Genomic DNA, 13,833 nt, shown 5'->3' with positions numbered 1-13,833 from the left:
TATTCTTTACCATGGTCCAAGCTGTGTTGGCGTACAGTGTAACGAGTAACCGTTTGGTGACTGTTTTAACCATGACCAGGACTTGTATCTAGTCTAACACGATCACAGCAAGATGATATCTGTTTTAGGAGATCAGCGAGGTAACCAGATAGCCGCTGAGCTGGCTTGATAGCTTCAATATGGAAGGTACATAACTGGTTTATGTCACAGGCACAGTATATGTGTGTACCAAGCGTAGCTTCGTGTATGTGTAGGGCTACTCTCTGAGTTATTTAACTCCGGACCAATGTAGTTTTAGCAGTAATTCTGTCCCCCAAGCAAGAGTAAAATAATGTCCTAGCGTCTCACTCAACATGCAGGTCAGGCAGTGGTGGGGAATTGCAATAATTATTAGATAATTCTTCACAAGTTCACTCCACAAATCCTCTACCTGGAAATCTGATTACATGCATGTGCCTCTACCTTGAGGACGACTTAGGTAGAAATATCCATGGCCCAACAAAAAGTATGTGATGTGTGACAATGTGTCCAATCTCTACACACATACAATTAAGCGTACACCTAACACTGTTATAGCCTAAATGAGTACACTTGATCGTTCTTTGTATTGTACTGTACACACTACACATATTCAACTAATGTGGCGATCAAAGAACTCCGGTATTGCCTTTTCCTTGATTCACATGATTGTATGTGTGTACAGGCTTCCTCACTTATACTGTCAGTCTGACTGTTCCACAAAGTTTACATATCCAATATGAAAAGCCTCATACCTCAATGATGCTGTTTAGCATCTGTCTAGTTAATTTGTGTGTGTGTGTGTGTGTGTGTGTGTTAAAGTTCAGGGTGACTGCTATGTATATATGGGGTCCATGCCAGGGTTGAAACCAGGTCGGATCATCTGGACATATAGAATACTGATTTGGGTTTAACTTGGACTAGATTACATGTAAAATGATTTATTCGGTTTGATGATGTAGAAGTGTATTAACATGCACTATAGCCTCGTCCCAGCTTTATTTGTTAGCTTTATTCACTGATCACGATTATACATGGAGTCATGCTGATTTGTATATTGCAATCTGTAGAAATGCACAAATCCTGACACCATGCAATGGCTACCGACAAGAACGCATCGAATCCTATGGACATAGGATTCGATGTGCTCCTGCTACCGATTATGATTAGGTTTACATAAAGCCATGCTCACTAATTGATTGATATTGTACCAGTCATGGTCTATCAGGCCAGCTTCTTTTGTGAGCCACGACCTTGCTGTTTTGTATAAATCCATGCTTAATAACTGATGGTTAATTATAAAGCTTACCTGTTTAGTTACCAATGTACTTATCTTACCAGTGGAGCACTGATAGTGTAGCTCTTGGTGCATACCTTAGTTTTAGTTAATCCACCAGATAGAATGTCGTTTGAGTCAGCAGTAGTGACCCGGTTTCAACCCTGATCTGTGTGTCTTGATATTGTAGCTGATTGACTGTTTAGTATGGTGTCACTGTGCAAGGCTGTGTGGGTATTGCCATCTATACTCACTAGGTCATAAATACCTTTAGTCCCTCCAAGCTATATGTTTGTATACAATACCACATATACACTACACATACTATGACACATAGCTCACACACTTCTAAGTTACAAGTTTAAATCCAACAGGTTTCACCATGCAGTAAAGAGGCCAGACGATGGAGTCATTCTTAATGATGACTACCACCTACCGACATTAGTTCACCACCGTACAATCCATGCTGGACTCCTTCTTTGATGAGAGAAGAGTAGACAAAGTTTTCAGCCACCTTGTATGGTTGGTGAGTTTGCTAGTATGCAGTCATTGCAGTGTAACATAGACACTTTAGGGATTAACCACTAATGGTATGTTTTGGGCTAGTTTATGAACTAGGATACCTCTACATTATGAAGGTGTCCTACTTTACAGATTCCACTGTACACTAGTAGACATGACATAGCAGGCATACACACACTACATAAGCCACTCATACACACCTGCATGCATGCATGCACACACACTACATGTACACTTCACACACACACACACAAACTACAAAGCAAAACCGCAGAAATATACCTATTTCCACCCAGTGAATTAGCACTGGGATGCCTGTGCACCTCTCAGGTACTTGCATCTTGTACAGACAAATCCTCCTGGGGCAGGACTACTGTCCAGGTATCAAAGAGAGGTTGCAAAACCTGTAGTTCTACAATGACCCCACTACCACTTACTGAGACATGTTTCCCTATAATACCATTGATGTTACAGCTAGGTGGGTTGCTTCCACAGTTAACAACGCCTACTAGGCATAAACAGGCTTTGAGTCTTGAACCTTTTGAATACCAGGCCGACACTCTAGCCACTCGGTTATGCTGCCTCACAACACGCACGCACTTGCACACACTACACACTAACACCACTATACTATGTACCTGTATGTGCACCCAATTATCATTATGGTATGTAGATAACTCTTTGATATGGATGGGTTTATAATATAATTTATTATTTTATATTCAGTAATGTCTGTCATGAACTGTGTTGTTTCCTTTGATCAACAGAGAGAGTATAAGATGACTGTAGGCTACCCTACAACATGAGATCTTTCTCTAGAACAATGACAGTGGTCAAGTCAAACTGCCAAGCAAGTGATCATGTTAGAAGAGTACACAAAGCTCTGAGGTAACAACCAGTGATGATTACTATACATCAACTGTACGTGTAGCACAAGTATGGATAGTCTTATTGGAATGAGACACACTGGAACAGCAACAGGAACAGAACAATTATGTGTGAACAATGACGAGACCTAAATGGATTAGCAAAGTAAGATTATATAGCAAGAGTCTCGGGCCTGAACTGGTTGAAAAATGGGTAAGAATGATATCAATGGCATTTTTCACAAGTGCAAACCATCACATAATATAGTGGTCACTTGCATAAGGTTATTCTGATGGAAATTGAAAGCCAACCTTAATAATGCTAACATATCTGCTCTTTAGTAAAAATAGGTTTTGTGTGTAGCTGTTTATTGTCTATGTGTTAATCTGGTGTCTTTGTACATGAAAATTAATGATGAATTACTGAAAGATGTACATTTTTTGTGCAAAACAATGTAAATAAGGTTGTGAGGGAACATTTAGGACCTACAACAGAATTTCGTGATACTTTTTGTCTCACAATCGTTTGTATCAAAATTTCCACAGTATGGAGGAAATCTATTCATAGTGGCACCTTTGATTTTGGTCTGCCAAACATTTAAATAAACTCTTAATCACCCTGTATAAGCAGACCTACAGGTATATTTGGAAAGTATTATATACTATATCATGGGTTGTAATTTACACTGCTAGCTTTTGTTACTATCAATTCTTGCTGTATAATAATATGTGTACTAGTAATTTCTGTGCTAAATATTTGTCCCATTACACTGATGTTACCATCATCTTGTAAGCCTGGTGTATGTGTTTCTTCCTGTCATTGGGCATGGTGAATGTTCTCGCCACTTGTCAAGCACCACCACAGTTAGATATGTTACTGGTAGAGTTGCCCTCTCCTCAGTACATACCTAAAAATTTATTTAGGAATACACACACTTAATACTAAATCTAAATACTACATATATGTCAGAACTTTACAGGTTGGGCCAGTTTGTAATTTTTATAAGGACTATGAAGGGTGTAACTAATCACTGGACTGGAATACTGAACTGAGTCCGACTGACATTTTTTTTTGTTTGTTTTTACATTTGTTAAGGTTGGATTTATTGAGTGTCAGTAGCTAAGAGCCTTCAGGGGACCTTCAGCCTGCTGAGCTGAGCAATGGAATACAGCTAAACTTATATAAGATTTAAAAGTGTCAATATCAGTTTCTACAACATGAACATTTGGGTGTACATAGTATAGTAGTGTATGTGTTTAGTGCGTGCGTGCGTGTGTGTGTGCGCATGTAGTGTGTGTGCGTGTGAAGTGTAGTGTGTGTGCATGCATGTGAGTGGCTTGTGTAGTGTGTGTATGCCTACTATGTCATGTCTACTAGTGTACAGTGGAATCTGTAAAGTAGGACACCTTCATAATGTAGAGGTATCCTAGTTCATAAACTAGCCCAAAACATACCATTGGTGGTTAATCCCTAAAGTGTCTATGTTACACTGCAATGACTGCATACTAGCAAACTCACCAACCATACAAGGTGGCTGAAAACTTTGTCTACTCTTTTTCAGCAAAGAAGGAGTCCAGCATGGGTTGTACGGTGGTGAACTAATGTCGGTAGGTGGTAGTCATCATTAAGAATGTCTCCATCGTCTGGCCTCTTTGCTGCATGGTAAAACCTGTTGGATTAAAGCTTGTAACGTAGAAGTGTGTGAGCTGTGTGTCATGGTATGTGTAGTGTATATGTGGTATTGTATACAAACATATAGCTTGGAGGGACTAAAGGTATTTATGACCTAGTGAGTATAGATGGCAATACCCACATAGCCTTGCACAGTGACACCATACTAAACAGTCAATCAGCTACAATATCAAGACACACAGATAGGCCTGAGCCTATTATGCTTTTAAAATTGGCTATTATGCTTTTGAGCATTGCTCTCCCTATTATGCCCCAATTATGCTCCATTTGCCCAATTATGCCCCATTATGCTTCATACGTTTTTGCACAATCACTTCACAAACATGATTTAAATAGAGATGGGTACAGAATCAATAGCTTGTATTTTGTATAATGTACAATATTACATGCACTCAGCGATTGTTACTGTGAAAAAAGAGGAATATAAGATGGTATATCTAATGGCTTAAACTATACAAATAATCTCAGTATAATCTTGCATTATACTAACTATCTTATACTTTAGTATAAACCCCATCTTATATTATGGGAAACAGATTATACTTTAGTTTAATACACATTATTTGTATGGCTTTGTTTACTTAACTAAATGCGAGACTAAATGTGATAACTTTTTAGCTTCACCATCTCATTACTCATGGACTTTTGTTTATACAGACAGCACGTGACTTAAGATTTTTTTTTACTGTATCAAAAGTCATGATGATTTTACAATAAATGCACTTCTGTTAATCACCATATAGCTATAGCTAGCTTTGTTGTGATAACTTGATACGTACACATTTTCATACGGCAAAGCATATAATACCAAATTATTGAAACAATTCTTTCTAAGAGTCATACTTTCTTGCACAGTTAGTGCACCTGCAAAAGCTCGTAATGCTTGTTTAAAATTGAAGGGGTCAGTGGTGTGCGCATGCATATCAGATGCAATTAAGTCGCCATCTTTGTCACTATTGTTGTATCAGAGGTTGTAAATGTGAGTGATAATGACGATGTATCTCGCGGAGAGTGTGTGCGCGATCGTCGCCATCATCCAATGAGCCATGCTCCACACAGTGATAGTTATGGACTACAACTACATCCCTGCTGGCTGTAGTGGTGAAGTGGCGTGGTGGACAATTCTTATGATGGCAGTGATCAAAAACATCTCTAGATGAGTAAGTATTAGACTAAAATGATAGCTTGTATGATAGGTTTAGCCGTATTAAATTGTTTATTGTGGGTTGTATGACAATGGCCTGCAAATGATTCAACTTTGGTGTTGCTGTGTACGTATTACATGTTTTATAACCTGTTATCTCAGTTTATGGCGGATGACGAGTGGACACAGTTCATGAGCCATCAACGGTGAGAGTATGCATGGTCAGCTCTTATGATTTTGTATATTATCTCTTTGGACATACAGTTTCTTGTTGGACCTCTTATTCTCCAGGTTGTCAGTGTACGACATCTGCAGTGTTAATTTCCTTCAATGGCAGCTGCTTCCTTTAAAGAATCTGGTTGTGGACAGTTTTGTTCTTTTTTCACGGAGTTGTTCAACCTCATCTTCTAATTACTTACAGCTGTAAGTGCATTAAGTTTGATTGTGTTTTTATTCATTTTCTTTTCAATAGGGTAGGAATTACAGACTTAGTCTCAGCTCTAGGAGATTCTTATTGCTAACATCTGTAAGTAAGTACACTGAGAGTGTCCAGTATACAATTTATGTTTACCTGCGTTTAGGTTTGTGGAAACTGGTCTCATTTCTTCTGGGAACTGGTCTTATTTCTTCATGTTTTTATCAACAGCTGACTGCTGCTACCTCATGTACGTCTGGCACTGTAAATGAGTTGAGTGCTTTCAAGAACCTGTTCCATCTTGTTTGTCCTTATTTCACTGACCATGATCGTATTGCTAACAAAAGTAAGTTCACTGAGAGTATGCAAATTATTAGTCTTGTTTCAATTGTACTTTGTGATTACAAGATTCTTGGACTTGGTCATCAGTGTATCAGATGCTTCTTGTGAGCTTATGTAACAGACATAAAAATGGCCTTGTGGTAGGAGTATTTTTGTGAGTTTTGGGTATGGGTGAATGTCAGACGAAGAATTTTGAATGGTTATATCTCAGCCAAGAGTGAATATATCAAACTCTAACTAGCAGGTATGCTTATACATTAGTCAAAAGAATAGGATAAATCAATGCTTGAATGTACTCATTTTAACACTTGATAACCATACCTGCTAGTTACAGCTTGATATCATTGTTCTTGGCTGAGATATGACCGTTCAAAAATCTTCGTCTGATATTAGCCCAACAAAGTCACATACTAAGTGGCCATTTTATGTCTAGTTAGACTCACTGATAACAACTGTAAGTACACCAAGTAATCCAGAATATGAATTATGCTTGCCTCTATTTAGGGTTGTGAGACCTGGTCTTATCAGACTTGTCTTAGTTCTACATGGATTGTCAGTCTCAGTTTTTAGAAGATTGTTACAAACTGTAAGTACAATGATTGTTCAGTATATGCATTATATTTACCATCTTTAATAGAGTTGTGGGACCTAGCCACCGTTCTACATGGTAATACTAGCTTTCCAGACAAGGTCTCAGTTTTATGAGATTCTTATTGTTACAAACTGTAAGTCCAACGATTGTCCAGAATACACATTATATTTACCATCTTTGTATTAGAGCTGTGGGACTGTTCTACCAGACAACTAACAGATTGTCAGAGTTCTACATGGTGATGATAATACAGGTAATTTGTAATGGAATTTGTGAATTGTGTTTACTGTCTTACCTGCTTCAGTTGGATAAAGACTGATAAATGACGAAATTGATTTGATACTGTCATGGCCAGCCAAGGAGACATTGATTTACTAGCTGTACCTATTGTGGTTTTAACATATTTACATAATTAAATTCATTACAAATATAATTATAGAAATTATTTAATTAAGGTAGCCACAGATTATAGGAAAGTAAAAAAGTACAGTAGTATGGTAGCCAATATATGGTTGAAATATGCTTAGTATAGTCTGATAATATACCGAACTATACTAGTAATTTAATCTCTAATATATGACCGTCTTAAATGTATTCAATAAGCTTGTTATAGTAAAGTCCTAATCTAATAATATATGCTGTACTATTTCATTCCAATACTAACATAATAAGACTGTTATAGACCTTATTATTCTGAGCTTTTTCACAGTGTTCTATTGAAGCATTAGAGATGTCTCAATGTAATCCTGTAAGCTGTTTACTGAATGAAGATTTCAAAAGAGAGAAGACTCTTTCTGAAGCTGCAGAAGATGGTTGCAAGACAAGCACTTTGTGAGCAGCAGATGACCAATTTGGCAATTCATCAGCATTCAACTTCCATCACTCTAGAGGATCAAACTGTTCATTTACGTCAGCTGTCTTTGCTAAGTATTGTGGCAATTCACTTTTTAATGATTGTATGTTGTGTATAAGAAATGGAAATACTTGTAATGTATCCACCATATTATCGTTAGGCTTCATTGTATACACTTTAAGCGGAGAAAACAGTCGTGCTGCCTTAAAAGCTTGAAGTGGAATCTGCAAACTAGTGCTTAGTTGTCGATTGAAGTATGCAATGCCAGGCTGCATGCAATTCTTAGTATGCTGTCTTAATCTTTCCTTAACTGTGTAAGACCCTTTTGACACAGAATTAATTACAGCCTCAGTGTTAGGTACACGGGTTTCTATCCTTTTGATAGCAATTTGTAAAGCATCTACTATTTCATAGCAGGTGAAAATAGTTATAGTTTGTTTTGTGAATATTGTTCCGAATGGGAGCATCGTAACTGCTCCGGTGTATCCTCGGAAGTTTATGACTTACTCAGTAACGACCCCTGCCCCAATATCATATTTTTCTGTAGTCTCTGTCGGCCAAAGGTCACCCTTGCTTTGAAGTTTTTTAATGAGGTCCAGGACAAACATGCTCAACTGGAAGCAAGGCTGGCACAACTTGAAAAGAAACTAGCACAACCCAATGACGATAATAGTGCCAGTGTTACACCTGGTAAACTTGTTGAAGTTATCAATGACTCCTCACTTCATGGTACCAACAAACAACTGCCAACACATCCCCAAGGCGCAATCATTCCTCCCAAGCCTCCACAGATGGTTTCTGATAGGAAATTTAATGTAGTGATATATGGAATCAAGGAATCTCCTCCCAACACACCTAAAGCAACTCGTCTAAATGGTGACCTGGAAAATCTGTACCATACCTTGTCCAATATGGACAGCTCACTTAACACATCGTGTATCCAAGACTTTCACAGACTTGGAAAATTCAACGCTACCAATTCCAAACCTCGTCCCTTATTGGTCAAGTTCCTGAGAGCCTTTGATGCCACACTGGTCTTGTCTAAACGAGGCTCTCTGCCGTCCTCGATTCTCGTCAAACCTGATTTGACACAAGAAGAACGAGCTATTGATTCTGCCTTCTTAAAGACTAGATGGAACTTAATTCAGAGTGGCACAGATAAGAAGTACATCAGGCTAAGAGGCACCAATATATACATCAACAAACAACTTTATGCCAGATTGGACAAATCTAAAGATGGTTCATTTGTGGTTAATATCATCGATACCAATCTGCCCACCCCTTCCTACTCACAGGATACCACACACAGTAATTCCACCTCCATACCCACACATACCCAACACTCAATGACTTCTAATTCCAATAACCCCGAGCCCATGATCACTGCAGCTTCATCTGCATCCAACAATAACCAATGACTAGCCTCTGTATTTTACATCAACGCTAGAAGTATTGTAAATAAACTTGACAAATTTCAATCATTGATTTATGCAAATTCTTATGATATTATTGGAGTGTCCGAATCCTGGCTGACCAGCGAGATATATAGCAATGAAATTTTTCCACATGGCTATTCAGTGCACCGTAACGATAGACCATCACGGGGAGGTGGTGTGATGCTTGCTATCCATAACAGTATTCCGTGTCAACTATTGGCATCCCCTGTAGATATCGAAATCATTTGTGTTAAATTGAATCTGCAACATCCAATTACCTGCTGTGTAATCTACATCCCCCCTAACTCATCATCCTCTTATTATGACTCCCTATTTAGTACTCTTGCTGACATCTGTCACAACCCATCAGATATCAACAATGTCCACTTCCTCTTCCTCGGAGACTTCAACTTCACCGATATAGAATGGAATACCTTAACAGGTCAATCTCACGTATCTCAACAATTTTGTGATTTAGTTTTTGCCATCGGTCTTGATCAACTCATAAATCTTCCAACACATATCAAAGGCAACACCCTGGATTTGCTTTTAACCAACATGGATGATAGTATCGATTCTATAAAGGTTCATTCCGTCCCTTTACTTTTCCCGTCTGATCATTATAGCATAACTTTCAACTTGTCGTTTAGTAAACCACCTGTCAAACAAGTTACCTATTATTCTTACAATTACTCTAAAAGAGACTATCAAGGACTCTATGAACATTTGTCATATCACAACTTGAGTAGCTGTTTTCTGTCACACGATGTTGGATTCATTTGGGAAACATTAGAGCTGATTATATCCAATGCTATGAGACTATTCATTCCTCTTACCAAAATTCACTGTAATAACCAACCTTCCTGATTCACTGCCAATATTAGACATCACATCAAGTGCCTGCGCACTCTCCGCCGCAGGTATAAGCAACATCCTACTAGACATCTCGAAGAGAAGATCAAATTATCTCAAGAGTCACTCCAAGAGGAAATTGCTAACAGTAAAACTAACTATGAGACATACCTCATCAGAGAGTATGCATCTCACCGCAACAACAACATTTTCAAGTATATCAGGAACCTTACCCAATCCAAGAACTTTCCTTCTGTTTTACAGTTTGACAATGAAATCGCCGAATCTGACACTGATTCTGCTAACATGTTCAATCGCTACTTCCATTCAGTTTTCTCAGACTCATCTGATCTATCCAATGTTGATAACCGTTTAGAGCCTACTGATCACATTGATTTTATTTCAATCACAATAGAAGAAGTATATGACGCCCTTGTATCTTTGGACCCTACCAAAGCACCAGGCATTGACCTTATTTCTCCAAAAATTCTTCAGACATGTGCTCCAATTTTGTGCCAGCCGTTGCACCATCTTTTTTCTATGTCTCTCCAATATGCATACATCCCCTCGAGTTGGAAGATCCATAAGATTGTACCTATCTTCAAGGCTGGTGATAAAACTTCGGTAAAGAACTACAGACCCATCTCATTGCTTTCCAGCACATCAAAGGTACTTGAGCGATTAGTGTATAATAAAATAGTAAATCATCTGGTAACTCAAATTAATCCCTGCCAGTTTGGCTTTATAAAAGGAGCTTCCACCTTACAACAGCTTTTAACATTCTCTGACTTCTTGACCAACAGCCCAACGCAAATTGATACTATATACCTGGATACACGTAAAGCCTTCGACACTGTTTCACATGGAATCCTACTAAATCACCTCTGGTCTTTTGGCATTACTGGTACCCTGTGGTCGTGGTTTAAATGTTACATCACTGACCGAGTACAGCAGGTATCTAATACCTTATCTGACAGTGTACTACCAGTTATATCTGGTGTCCCCCAGGGAAATATTTTAGGTCCCCTGTTATTTCTAGTTTATATGAACAATATCTCTTTCAGTATAGAAGTTAGTCAAGTATTGAAGTTTGCTGACATGAAATGTTTTATGACCATCTCGTGTGATGAGGACCGCATCAAGCTCCAGCAAGATGTTGACTCTATTATTCACCAAACATTCCTTTCCAATCTAACTATCAACTTTACCAAGTGTGTACATGTTCCTTTCAAATCAACGTCCAATACCAAATACCTTATTTCCAGCACAGAAATCAATTGTCAGGAGACTCAAAAAGACCTGAGAGTGATTGTCTCCAGTGACCTGAAGTGGTCAAATCATTACAATTCTATAATATCTAAAGCATATAAATCGTTGGCTCTGATACGACGTACTTTTTGTTCCAATCACTACCCATCAGTCAAGCTACATCTGTATATTACTGTAGTTCGTCCTCATCTTACTTATTGCTCTCAGTTATGGCGACCGTACCTAATCAAGGACATCTTATGTTTTGAGCGTATTCAACGTCGAGCAACCAAACACATCTTGAATAATTATAATATCAGCTACAAATCCAGGTTATTAGAACTTCATCTATGTATATCCTCGAGATTCAGGATGTTTTGTTTGCGATCAAGTCACTTAAGTCACCCACAAGAAACTTTGACATTAATATCAAGCCAAAGGTAGCTGAGATCTCCTGGAAGTGGAAGCGGTTGCCTGGCCACACAGAGATTATCCACATGACACATATTGTCATAGGATATTGTTATCTGTTTTCTCTCTTCTCTACTCAATTTCCCAATGTTGTAACCATCCAAGAAAGGGCTATAAGAAATACCTGAGCTGGGCCTTCAGACCTATAGTTATATATAATATATTTATAGCACATCCACAAAAAAAATCACAAAAAATTGAATGCTCTATTAGAGTATCTCAACAATTCTGAATCACCATTGTATTGTAAGCGATGATGCAGAGTTGCTATAATCAAGTTTTATTGGCCTAATTATCAGTACAGCAACAATAATAAAAGTTAGCTATACTACAACTGAGTCAAATGGATTTTCAAAAGAAACCTCTTTAGATCCTCCACTGCATGGTTTTAGAATTACACAAGTCATCAAGTTTGTTATATAACTATGCAGAAATGGATTATGCAGGTGCATAAATGCTTACTGATAGGAAATCATGCATGATTTCCTATCAGTAAGCATTTATGCACCTGCACAATCCATTTCTGCATAGTTATATAACAAACTTGTAGAATTAGTTTTACTAGTCTACAATGCCACACTTATGAGCATTCATTTTGTAAATTCCTTGGTTACTGATGGGTAAATGCTGCTGTATGGCTGCTTACTGATATAAGGGTTGCCACATGTCAATGTGACTTCCTCCACGGACAACAAAAAAGTGACCACGTGTCCATTTTTGCAGTTGTCTTTTGGCTCCTGTATTTTTGTTGCAATCTAGCTGGCACATAATCATCGCTATGCTTGTTGTCAAGTTGAGGATATGATTTGACTACTGACTTGACACCTGCAATATTGGCAACAAAGGTTAATAGAATGTAAGGATTTGTGGGATACAACTGAGGAATCATTAAGTACAGTTGTATTGTCTATAATTCTTGCAGGAGGCCATTTTTCATTATTCATTATCAAGAAAAATGCTCTACATCACAGCAATGCATGTATAATAGCTGCAGGCTATCTGTTAAAATAAAGGCCAACTAAAGCCTTCTAAAAGGTGATTTGTGTACATGTGACAAATAAAATTATAAAACTCTCAAAACCCAAACTGAACCTCTATGCCAGTCAAGCTGTACACTACCCTTACTAACATTTCAACATTACAAAACTCTTAAAACCCAAAAACCTCTATGCCAGTCAAGCTGTACACTACCCTTACCAACATTTAAACATTATAAAACTCTCAAAACCCAAAAACCTCTATGCCAGTCAAGCTGGCCTTACTAACATTTATATCTTTGTTGAAAAATCATCTGGTTTTCCAACCAACCTACACAGTGGTGCATGGGAGACACCAACACTTGGCTGAAATGTTATGTTTCCCAACTAACCTAGGTACTCGGGTGGTTTCCACCAGCACTTGGTTGGCTGAAATGTCAAGTTTTCCAACCAACCTACCTACTGGTGGGAGCCATCAACACTTAGTTGGCTGAAATTTCAAGTTTCTCAACCAACTTGTTTACCGGTGGGCACGTCTAATCTATACTGGCAGGCCACCTGCAACATTTGCTCCGTATTTTCCCAACCACCTTACCTACCTTGCAATGAGCTATCAAGCAAGTTTCTAAATGGACGTCAACAGTCAGTAACTAGTGGAATTTCAACACTTTCGGGAACTAAAAATTAAATTTATTTGTTCAAGAACCACACATCATCAATTCCAAAACATGAAAACCATGAAAACCTTAATAAACCTCGAAAACCTAGTTATTGATCTCCGGCTGTTCAAAAAACCTTTCCTCCTATATTGAGCCATAGCTAGCTATTAGATCTAGATAGACATTCAGTGTAGCTATTCAGCACCTAATGTATTTTAAAACTAAAGTAGATTTGTTTTTGTACGACCGCCGATTTTATTTTATTGTTTGTAGCTACTTTTCTTATTTGATATTGGTTTAGTATAAGACTTTGTTGTACCAATCATTACAAATAATCATTGATTATGATTAGGATTATGATGTGATTTGGGTTGAGGCTTAGAAGCCTGTACCACCCATTCAATTACATACATACACATACATACATAATTAATTTAATTAGCCGTGGCGTTTTTTTTTGTAGCGCTAA

General features: G+C 38.0%; 1 long non-coding RNA gene across 7 annotated transcripts; it reads left to right on the top strand.

Annotated features, from left to right (window-relative positions):
- Positions 1–7,305, top strand: LOC136240450 (uncharacterized). Of its 7 annotated transcripts, none has more exons than XR_010693814.1 (12): positions 1–186; positions 1,669–1,820; positions 2,584–2,704; positions 2,748–5,725; positions 5,784–5,942; positions 5,992–6,045; positions 6,101–6,280; positions 6,343–6,730; positions 6,781–6,862; positions 6,914–7,001; positions 7,055–7,121; positions 7,173–7,305. It is a non-coding gene; the product is annotated as an uncharacterized lncRNA (long non-coding RNA). The 7 variants fall into 7 exon arrangements; XR_010693811.1 differs by having other exon boundaries at positions 2,584–5,535; positions 5,682–5,725; XR_010693818.1 differs by having other exon boundaries at positions 2,584–5,725; positions 6,343–6,520; positions 6,611–6,730.
- The last annotated feature ends 6,528 nt before the right edge of the window (positions 7,306–13,833 follow it).

The sequence above is a fragment of the Dysidea avara genome, chromosome 1 (assembly GCF_963678975.1).
Source record: "Dysidea avara chromosome 1, odDysAvar1.4, whole genome shotgun sequence".
NCBI lineage: Eukaryota > Metazoa > Porifera > Demospongiae > Dictyoceratida > Dysideidae > Dysidea > Dysidea avara.
Note: the sequence above shows the minus strand (reverse complement) of the source record. Positions and strands in the feature narration are given on the sequence as shown.